This window comes from Stigmatopora argus, chromosome 5 (genome assembly GCF_051989625.1).
Source record: "Stigmatopora argus isolate UIUO_Sarg chromosome 5, RoL_Sarg_1.0, whole genome shotgun sequence".
NCBI lineage: Eukaryota > Metazoa > Chordata > Actinopteri > Syngnathiformes > Syngnathidae > Stigmatopora > Stigmatopora argus.
The window spans coordinates 6,514,159-6,524,890 of record NC_135391.1 but is presented as its reverse complement, the minus strand read 5'-3'; the positions used below and the strand labels follow the sequence as shown (position 1 = coordinate 6,524,890).

General features: G+C 36.2%; 1 long non-coding RNA gene across 2 annotated transcripts in view; it reads right to left on the bottom strand.

Moving 5' to 3' along the window:
- Window positions 1-10,732, bottom strand: part of LOC144074841 (uncharacterized) — a 93,040-nt gene that overhangs the window by 17,730 nt on the left and 64,578 nt on the right. Inside the window, exons 5-6 of one of the 2 annotated variants that reach the window (XR_013300398.1) lie at window positions 7,210-7,285; window positions 4,439-4,507 (exon numbers count right to left, since the gene is read on the bottom strand). This is a non-coding gene — a long non-coding RNA (uncharacterized LOC144074841). Of the gene's footprint in view, window positions 1-4,438; window positions 4,508-7,209; window positions 7,286-10,732 lie in introns of those variants that run through there. The other variant, XR_013300397.1, reaches the window with a different exon arrangement.

The following is a 10,732-nucleotide window of genomic DNA, read 5'->3' as shown; positions in this document are numbered from 1 at the left end:
CTTTGTGCTGTCAGGCTGTTGCTAACCTGTCTATTGATTGATGAAAAATATGCCATACTAGCAAGGAGAAGAATTATTACAAACCAATCAGATTTCAAATACATCCCTAAAAGGTCAGTGCACAGGCCAGAATGATGTCAGATTTATTTTAATCCATTGAATTTTTTGGATCAGAAAAAAAAATCGTTCAGCCATGTTCAATAAGGAAAACACCTCAAAGTCATTCATACATTTAATTTTATATATTTTTGGAGCGCACATTGCATGACGAATAAATTCAATGCAGGTTTCACTGAAATTCTGGGCATGGAATCAATTAAATTAGGCATATCAAAGTGTTAAATACTCAGACTGAGTGCCACTCACAATGTGCAATTGGAATAGGTCTATGAGTCACTAAAATAGGACACTAAAGAGAATTAAAAAAAAGAAACAATCATTTTCTTTGTCACACTCAAGGGAGCGAAAGATGTTACGTGAAATACATGTGCAGCTATTCTCAATGTTTTTTCTTCTATTTTCTTTTTGATACTGGCCTTTACAGTAGTTTTTAAAGGATGAAATCATTGTAGCCGTGTTATTCCAGTAACTATATTATTTCAGTGCTGGATCAGACTCTGAAGTGACTCCTGCAAGGCATAGTTTTGCATTTTTATTGGAGATGGTAGCATTTACTTTGTAAAATTAAAAGGAACATTAAGCATAATTTTAAGATTGCTGGTGGTCACTAAAATATGTATGGGTGAGAATTCCACATAGAAGGCGATTAAAAAAAAAACACTAATCCAAATCCAGCTAATCTAGAAATATTTTGGTATATAATAGATCCCTATAGTAATACAATTAACGACAGATGTCATTATGAATATAAATTAAAATAAACTTCAAATTGTGGTAAAAAAAAAACAATTTGAAGCAAGCCCACCCTGTCTCTTTATTTATACAAGCCTTAATCTCAACAATGTCTCAAAAGGCCTCACAGAAGAGATGTACGGATGGGATGACTTCCTATTCAGTCAGCTATTTATTAATTTTATTTCTTTATTTCTTTTTAAGTCTGTTTTCATGACTTGGAATGTAATCAAAACAAGTGGAAGCTGTAAAACTACTGTACGTCCAAATTATAAGCACTTCGTAGTACAGGCATTCACCTTTTTTAGGAGTAATTTGTTACTGAAATAAACTGGCTTCATTTTGTGGACAAACACAAGCAATTTCTATTTGAATGTTTGAGAGAGACAAAAAATAAAAAAGACAAAAGCCTAAAATGTTCAGCAGTTTCCATACACGTGTACTATCTTGCCCCAAAGTTCTAATACTTTTTTTTTTTTTTTTTAACTCCCTGGAGTGCTTCTTAGTAGCATCACCATTATAGTATCGTGACGCATTTACACAATAAAGCCCTCTTTATTTTACGGGGAATTTCCACCTGAGTCAAGTTTTAATTTTACTTTCCTGGCAGAGTATCCATTGGAAAAGCGATTCTAGTAATTACTGAAGGGAACACTTCTATTCTCAAACTATAATCGGTATATTACCTTATTACCTATCTATTACCTATCTATTTATGTCTAAAATGCCTTTCCTATTCCTGCATCCTCACCCTCTTGCCACTGGAACAACGAAATTTCCCGAATACGGGATGAATAAAGTTATCCAATCCAATCCAATCCAATATGTAGTAAATTTTAATGCAGACAGCAGAGGAAATTATGCATGTTAATATTGGACAAAAAAACTCACCATATGCCTATAGACTTAGTTTGAAATTTTTAAAATTGCTTGTTGCTTTTCACCCAGTAAACGCAAAAATAGAAGTAAATATATTTTGGATACATAATTTAAACTGTACCACGAGGTTAAGGTCAGAGTGTATCAAAAAGCAAAAAGCAGCCACTTTAGGACCTCACTTCACATTCGGGCACAGTCATATTTTCTGTATTTTTCCACAAATTCAGAAGAATAGAATTATACAAAATGCCTTTGTGACTGCTTGTTCTGAATCTGTCTGCCCAAAGGCCATTCCAATACATAAAGCAAATTAGGTGTAACTTTAGGGATCAACTTGAAGGGCTTTTATTCTATTTATTTCTCAGTAAATTCCTAAGAAGTATCTTCACTGGAATTTTTCTGTCGTCTTTGCGGTACGCGGGACCGAAAAAATGGTTTGTTCTCTGCCAACTAAAACCACCAGTGAAAGGGAATTCCACCACCTGAGGCTTGTCAGCACCCTGGGATGGCTGCATTGGGGCGATCAAGTCTGTGCTTGGCTTTAAATAGTACTTAACAACTGAGTCGACAGCGTTTTGCTCAGTGATGATTAAAATAACTTAAATTACAAGCTAGGAAAAGACTAATGTGTCATTTTTTAATCCATTCCGTTCCGGTTCTATAAAAAAAAACTTTCCCTTGCAGACACAGTGGCACTCTTACTCAAAGTTATGCATCATCGACACAAGTTACAACAGTGTACACTCACCACACACTTTATCTGCCTCGTAATTTGATATTCATATCTGGCTTGTGTACAGAAACACAGTATCAGTTTGGTACCGGTTCCAAGCACGCGCCCATCGTCGTTCGATGGTTAATTTGATTATGTATTTGTTTATTAATATCATTTTAACAGTAGTCATCATTTTGGAAGATTTACTGAAATTGTATCAATTTGGCACAGTAGCAAAAAGTAGTGCATTTTTGGAAGGTGACGTATTCATTACAGAATTGGTAAAGCCATTTTCAAAAGAACTGAGTCGTAAGCATTATTAGATTAAAGCCAAACGATATTTAAACACATCCATAAGCTTCTATGTGTAACCGACATATGAGGCTCATTTCATTTTGACAAACAGAAAACAAAAGGGCTGCCTTCAACAAACAATAAACGCTTTGGAAGGTCAAAGAAAAGTCAGGAGAAAGAAATCCAATGACCAAAAACAGGAAAATATTGGAGTTGTCCAATTTAAAGGACCGTTGAAAGGAAATGGTTGCATCATGTTGTTGTTTTTCTCTTCAACATTCATTGTTCAAACATCATTTCGCAAATTGTTTGAGACAATGTTGAGCCATTTTAGCATGTAACTCAATAACTCTCCAATCTTTCACCAGTTATGACTTCAAAAGTCCATAACAACATAATTACTTCAGTAAAATTCACCACAATAGACAGTTGTCAATAAATAAATTAAAGATGAAACCAAAATATTATTTTGGAGAATTTCCATATAATTATAAGATGCTAAAATACCCATAACAACTTCTCACAGGGATTACTGGATTTAAATATGACAAACATCTTAAAATCATCAAACTTTCAAACTACAATTTATCCATAGCAAAAATGACTCACTGTTTAATCATATTTTTTTTCCATTTATTTTCCAATAAGGACAAAAGAGGAATCATCAAAACCCATAAACAAGCAGCAATCAAATGTGACTACAATGAAGGGCAATTCTTAAGGTCTTTGTGAAAAAGTCATCCTTGGATGTACTTTTTGAACTATGCAAACAACAAAATTAAAGACAGATAATACCGGACTGCTGAATCATAATCGTAATAATTCATCTCACTGCATATCCCTATGAGCACCTCTCCTAGCAAATCATTTTTCTAAGGTCGACCCCCAAAAGATACTTCACACTTTGATGTACAAAGTAGACAAAAAGGAGGGAAACTCCACCTAAAATGACTGTTCTGAACTTCAAGACAATGATAACTCTTAATTATGGAAAACCCTGCACAGTAAGATGAGTCAGTGAATTGCCGCTTATCTAAGGGGATTTTTATCAAATGGAAAATATCAGCATGCAAAAAGCTTTAAAATCGGACTGGAAAACACCTTTCAACGTTCAGATTTGTGGTCCCATATTTTTCAGTAGTCCACAATAATGACTTATAAATCCATTTTGCTCAAATTAAAACAGCCCCAACAACATTTGTGAGAATATAATCCTACTTTCACTCCATTTCTTTCTCCAGTGGAGGAAATACCGTACATTAACTGAATTTACTGGTGGATGTCAACCCACATTCGAGTATAATTTAACTTTATAAGGTTTTCATGTCAGGCTTAAGTGATGAGGAAAATCAAAAAGTGAAATCAAGCAATGACTGCATAATAACATGTTAACATCACGTTAGTTACACTACATAGATAGGCAGCGTCCTCTAGTGTATTTCATCAAATCTGCACGGACTATACACCCTGTCGTTAGTTCCTTTGAAAAGAATACTATACTACCCATTTATGTATAGTTTGCAACACATTAACTTAAAAATTGTGTCCCTATAGCATGCATTTCTATGTTTATTATCAACAATATACTGTAGAGAATAATGATATTGAGCAAAAGGAGAATCTGATTGTCACAAAGACATCTAAAGCCAACAAGCAAAATACCCATCAGATTAAAGTGAATTATTGTCACATACTTCCCTAACCAAAGCATACAACAGCATGACTGGAGATAGTGTTTCCTTATTAGTGTGATATCCAATCCCCTACCTGGAAGAAATGGAGGCTCATTATTTTTACCGTGCCAAGTCTAACAGGCAGCAAAGCTTGGCAGGCGTCCATCTCAAACCAGCAATCTCCCACTATTTTTCTCTTAAGCCTACACAGAGGCAGCGGCCTTTTAGATTCCCACTCTGCCCATTTTGGGTTTGCTACAATACATCTTTTTTTTTTAGTTCCTAGAATGGCACAACATGGCAACACTTCGTTAAGATTCTTGAAAATATTTCTGTAGGCTCCCACAAAGGCCTGCTAGGCTTGTATATAATGACAACCATATTCATAAAAGAGGGATTAAATAATCTTCGGTATGCTATAGACCAAGGGTGTCAGACTCGGGTTCGCGGGCCGCATTAATGTCAACTCGATTTCATGTGGGCCTGAGCATTTTAGATATAATATTTTGATTTTTTTAAATAAATGGATTAAAAGAACTGGATCAAAAGTCCTGAATATTCCGTTTTTATAGATCTAAAAAAAGTGTTTATTTGAGCTTTTTTTTCTTATTAAGGGAAAATCTTTTAATCGATTTCAAAAGGAAAACAATTTTTTCTTTATGTTCCATATTAAAGTGGAAAACAGAAAATATTTTTATATATTTTTAGATTTTACAAAATGATTTTTGAACTAGAACACAGAAAAAAAATGATAAAAAAATGCAAATATCTATTAAAAAGGGGGAAAATAAGGAAATATAATATACATCTATAATCTTCATTTTAATTTGATCGTAAAACAGAAAGTCGGCACTCATGATTTACTTTCTTGGGCCACACAAAATGATGCGGCGGGCCAGATTTGGCCCCCGGGCCACCACTTTGACACCTGTGCTATAGACACTGTCAAATAAATAAATAAAACTATAAATGGATAAATATGATCCTAAAATAAAATAATCAATACATTCATCCATTCATCAATGAATCCCTCATAAAATAAATAACCTTTGACCACTATTACCCGCAGACACAATTCAAATTGTCCACTGGACATTTTTTGTCTTGTGGCCCTGGCACCTCAGGGGGGCGCTGCTATACAGCACTTTTAAAGTATCACACAAAGTACTGCAGCACCCCTACCTATATAAATAAAAAGTCCACGTGGACTTGAAAATGAGCAACACGATAGCTAACTGCTTGAGGTTTCATCAGAGGGTCCCGAGAGTCATAGTTTATTCATTATTTCAAATGAGGTGGGTGATCGTGCAGTCTCACGCGTTCCTGTGATTGATGGCTCCTTTAACGTTAGCCATCCATCACTTTGGTACATGCAAATGAAGAATGTTCCTTTTCTCGCAACTCAACTGTTGCGTGTTCAGCCTTGCATTTTGAATATGAAACGTTGCTATAATGTAGCATAGTATTTTTTTCCAATTAAAAAACAAACTGGATATTTAATTGTTCAAATAAGTGATGTTGTAAAGAATTCAGTAATAAAAGAGGGGTGAGGGGGTTAGGGCGAAACGTGACTACAGCAGCAGTATGCCCCCACGCTACGGCCTTAATCAGGAAAATTAATGGGCCAAGTTGCTGATAAGGGAAAACCAGCCTTTTGTAATGGCTGGAAGCTATGAAATTGTCCTGCTTGTCTGCAATTGAGGTTATCACGAGGTTAGTGAATGCTATAGTTTGGGAAATTCTGCCATTGCACAAATCCTGAGCTTTTAGTTCATTTGTCAAATGAAAATACAAACTCCAATTCCGGAGTTGAAGATGTTATGTAAAAATTCACAATCTTCCAACTATGTACAGTGCAAAAGCTTTCTCTTATACTACTGGGGCCTGAGGACAAACAAAAAATGCTTACTGCCGAGGTATTCTTGAGCAAAGTAAACACAAGTTGGGACATAACTCTAACCTTGTCTGTAAAATTTAATATTGAGCACTTTTGAATTGGACCCACAAGGACAGCACAAAAGTAATTTTAGCATTTTCTACATTGGCATACATAGTAAGGAATTTGCAGTCATTTTTGCAATGTTTTGGCATGAGAAATGACAGTGTTGTTTGAGATATTTTCCAAATCCACCCCAAAAAACTGGGCATTCAAAAATCATGGTCTGCAAAGATGAAATGGAGCGAGTTTAATTAAGATAAAATGAGGCGAAAAAGCCACTGTTAGACAAGACTCCAGATGTCACCTGCTCAATATTTGTCACACATGACATGTTTCTGCCAAAGATGTTGGCTTGAAACAAGCCTGTAAACGTCAAGCAAAGCTTTGTTTCATAAAGCGTAAAGATGCCGCTGCACTACATTTAGTCAGTTGCATGCAATCTGTTAGCAGCAAGATGCTGAAACGGGAATAGAGGGAGACATATGTTTCAGATAAGTGCATCGGGTGTGCAGATTGAGTCTTGCTGAATACTGGATGTCAAGGACTGCTCTGTAAATTTTCCCTTGGGCAGCTGAGTCTTAGGAGTGATGTAAGAGATTAACTGACTTTAAAGTGCATTTAATTGCCTCATTAATGTATGAATTACATCCCCAATACATGGGCATTGTCTATGAAATTGTAGTTTACAATGATGAATAGCCTATTTGCACCCATTCTATAAGAAATGATAAGAAGCTCAGTTATGTGTGCTTATACTTAATTCCCTTCTACACTTTGGTGGGGAAAGAAAGATCTTTACCGCACAAGATGGCACTCTACCGCTAACATCGGTGGAATAGATAAAGACAAAAACTCACCAAACTGCTCCATGTGAACTGCCTAATACATCCCAAATGCTCAGCAGACATTTCTCTTCTGTAATCTCGGAGTAGCCTAAAGAGAACAGATAGGAGAATGTAATCTGATCTGTTCAAAGGAGAACATAAATCATACATCATCTGCTATTAATGATTGCTTTACGGCTATTAAGTCTAGCCAAATTTTCAGATTGCGAAATGGGACGGTTCAAAATTAGAGCAGCAAGATTGTAGGTGCCAGAGGAAAACAGCTGTTTAAACATAAATGATGTCAAACTGTGACATGTTGCCAAACACTCTTCCATCAGTGGCTTGTTGACATTAATTAACCTCTACCCACAGTCAGAAATAACCTTATTTAACAGAATGATGTAATTTCCAATGGATTCAAAAAATTGGGAATTAAAAAAAAAATCACAGATAGAATGTCAGATGGGACTAAAAAATAACAATTTACAAGTTTTGGCCAATATATCTTCCTTATGACAATTTCAGCAAACCTACACACTTAAAACAATGTTATTTTGATGGGCTTTTCAAAACAGCAGAGATATTGAATGGGAATTGTCTGCTCACAAAGGCACACTCAAACCCAACTTTAGGATGCAAACCTTGATGTAAAAGTTTCTATTGTGAGAGTTAATTGGAAAATATTTTTTGTATGGATTTAATCAGGAAATACACACACCAGTATCTCTCTTTTTCAATGTGTCTGGTTTCAATGGAATGGCTGATATTGTATGTGATGCCAAAAACTAACCACGTGGTCACAGGTTTTACTTCGGGGTGATGATTGGAATGTCAACTGACATCAATCATGAAGTTTGAGTTTAATTCAAACCGGGAATAGCCATTTCCCACTTTTCTTCAGCCAGCACTCTATATATCCGTCCTATTATATTTGTGCTCTGTAGCTCACAATTCCCCCCTCTCGAAAATCCTCTCTTTCTCTAGTACAGAGACACTTGGTTATATAGATTGCAGCTCTCATGAAACCAAGATGAGCCCCAAAGTGACAAGTAGAACTCAAGTATTTTACTTGGAGTGTAATTTTTTTTTTTGCAGAAATAACAGAGCAACTTTCCATATGATTTTTTTTGCCAGTGATGAAAATAAAATCGTCAGAAACGCGTACTGAGAAGGTCATATTTTTAACGATTAAAAAGGCACAAGCAAGCATGAATGCAGAAGACAAGGACAATTTACCGAGTACTCAGCGTGATGAGTCTTGACCGTGGGGAAGAAAAAAGCCAAGAACATGCTTTGGATCCTTGACTCAAAGCTTCTTTTAGGGCTTAAAATGCATAGTACAAGATAATGGCCTAAGTGTAACTGGTGCGTGCATAACAGCAAATAAGCTTATGGCATCCATCAATGACATATGAAGCTTCTTTGTCGCTGTTTTGCAGACAATTCAGACATTAATATTGAAAAAAATATTTTAAGTAGACCTGGTGTGAATTGGAAAATGAGTTTATGTGACTATAACACAGTTGAGATTTTTAATAAAGACTGAAATGTGTTGGTATGATCAAATATTTGAAGTCCTTTCCTGTCAACAATCAATGTTGGCTTTTTGGCAACTGCACTGTGTCACTTTATCGCCCGTTAGTAATTGCCTCCGCCATGCACCAAATATTTTCAATGACACATGGAGAGCTTGGCCATGCCCAGTCATCTCTGTCTGCTGAATATATCTAGCCATTCGATTCAAGGCTTTGTGAGGAATTCTTAAATAATATGCTCCATAGTCGAAGGTCTAAACTTTCCTAATAAAGGCGCCGTGTGGCAACATATCATCGCCATTTTGAAAACTATTTCTTTGAAGAGCATTAAACGTATTTGAAGTCAATATCAAATCACATAAATTACTAATGTCAACCTAGGTCACATACTGATTTGGTTCTATTTTATGCATGCGGCTATGGAAATAACATTGTAATTCAGTGGAATATTCCCATGAAGTGACAGAAAAGGAAGTTGCATTTTTATTTTTGTAATATTTGCTAGGATATAGGAAAGGTCAGAATCAAATGAAGAGGAGTCAACATGTACATTGCACAATCCTGTGTGGGTAGCGGTGTTTGTTCTTTTATGTGTATGGGGGTCTAGGGGTATGTGTGTAAGCCTTAATAGCTTATTGCCCTGCTTCCTGCATCAGTGAAAGTCATATTTCACCTGTCACTATGTACCGTCTTTATCGCTGTGAAGCTCTTCTGTGTTGTGTGCTTTCGGTTAGATGTACGATTTTTCATGTTGGTTAACGCAGAGCTATTCTTTCCGCTTTTTTTTGGTATATAAAATGTTGCAACAAAGAAATTCAGCATTGAAATGTTTTGCTATATTGGTTGAAAGATGATTTTCAAGCAAATGTCTTGTTCATATATACTCAGTGTTTGAAAAATGTGTTAAAAATTTTCACCTAGATGTACGGTTTTTCTTGGAAATCCTTCTTTCATCCATTTTCCAAACTAGGGCTTGTCCTTAATTATGATATGTTCTCAAAATGATCATACTCTATCCTCTATCAAAATGTAATCTTTTATTTACTTCAAAAATGGGTTGCTTTGTCAGCATTAGGTTAAAAGCAATTATAATGTTTGATGTTATTTCTATGACATGTCTATGGCCACACATAATTCTGGGAATGGATGTCTTTGTAAAAGCAATTACAGGCGCTAATTTGCAACTTCATAAATTCAGGATATACATATAAACAAGCACATCCAGGAAGGGTCAATGTCATTGCAACATAAACTCTGTCTGATTAACCAAACGCTCACATTCATCAATCCCTGCAGAGAAAGCCAGTCAGCACCATTCATCTTTTTTAAACTGACAATTTTCCAAACAAATAAAATGCGGTTGAACTTTCCTCCCAGGAAAAGACAGTTTGACGGCTGTGGTGTTTGTACGCTGCTACAGGCAACAAAGGAAGATTGACTGATGCTGGCGCTTTGTGTGTCAGCTCAAACTGGGGAGGGGGTTTGGAGACAAAATAGCTTGGCAGACAGGGAGGCACGTATGCCGCATGTCAGCATGGAGGGTCCCCGCAAACAAATTGAACTCTTATGGAAGAGATCTTTGCTGCCTGCAGGGATCAGAATAAATGTCTCCATTAGGCTGAACTCTAGGTGAGGATTCATTGTCCATGGAGAAATCTTCCCTGCAGTGATGCTCAGGGAGCACAGTAGAATTATATTCTTACCAGAAGCAGGGATTTCACCCATAAATCCACAACCTTTAGGAATGTCTCACATTCTATTCTCCCACTGTTTCTCACAGCTCCTTTTTCCATTGTGCATTCCTCAGCTGCCAAGTGCAATCACATTTTACAAAACTTGTTAAAATGGCACTGCAAAATTAGATCATGCAACCGTGCAATGATGAAGGAGTATCTCTCTTAAGGATGTTTAAATCACGGTCAGCCGACATTCCTTTCTGGGCAACGACCTCTTTTATCGATGCGGTATTGTGGATATCTGGCACAACTGTAATGGCATTCAAAAGGAAACTACAAATA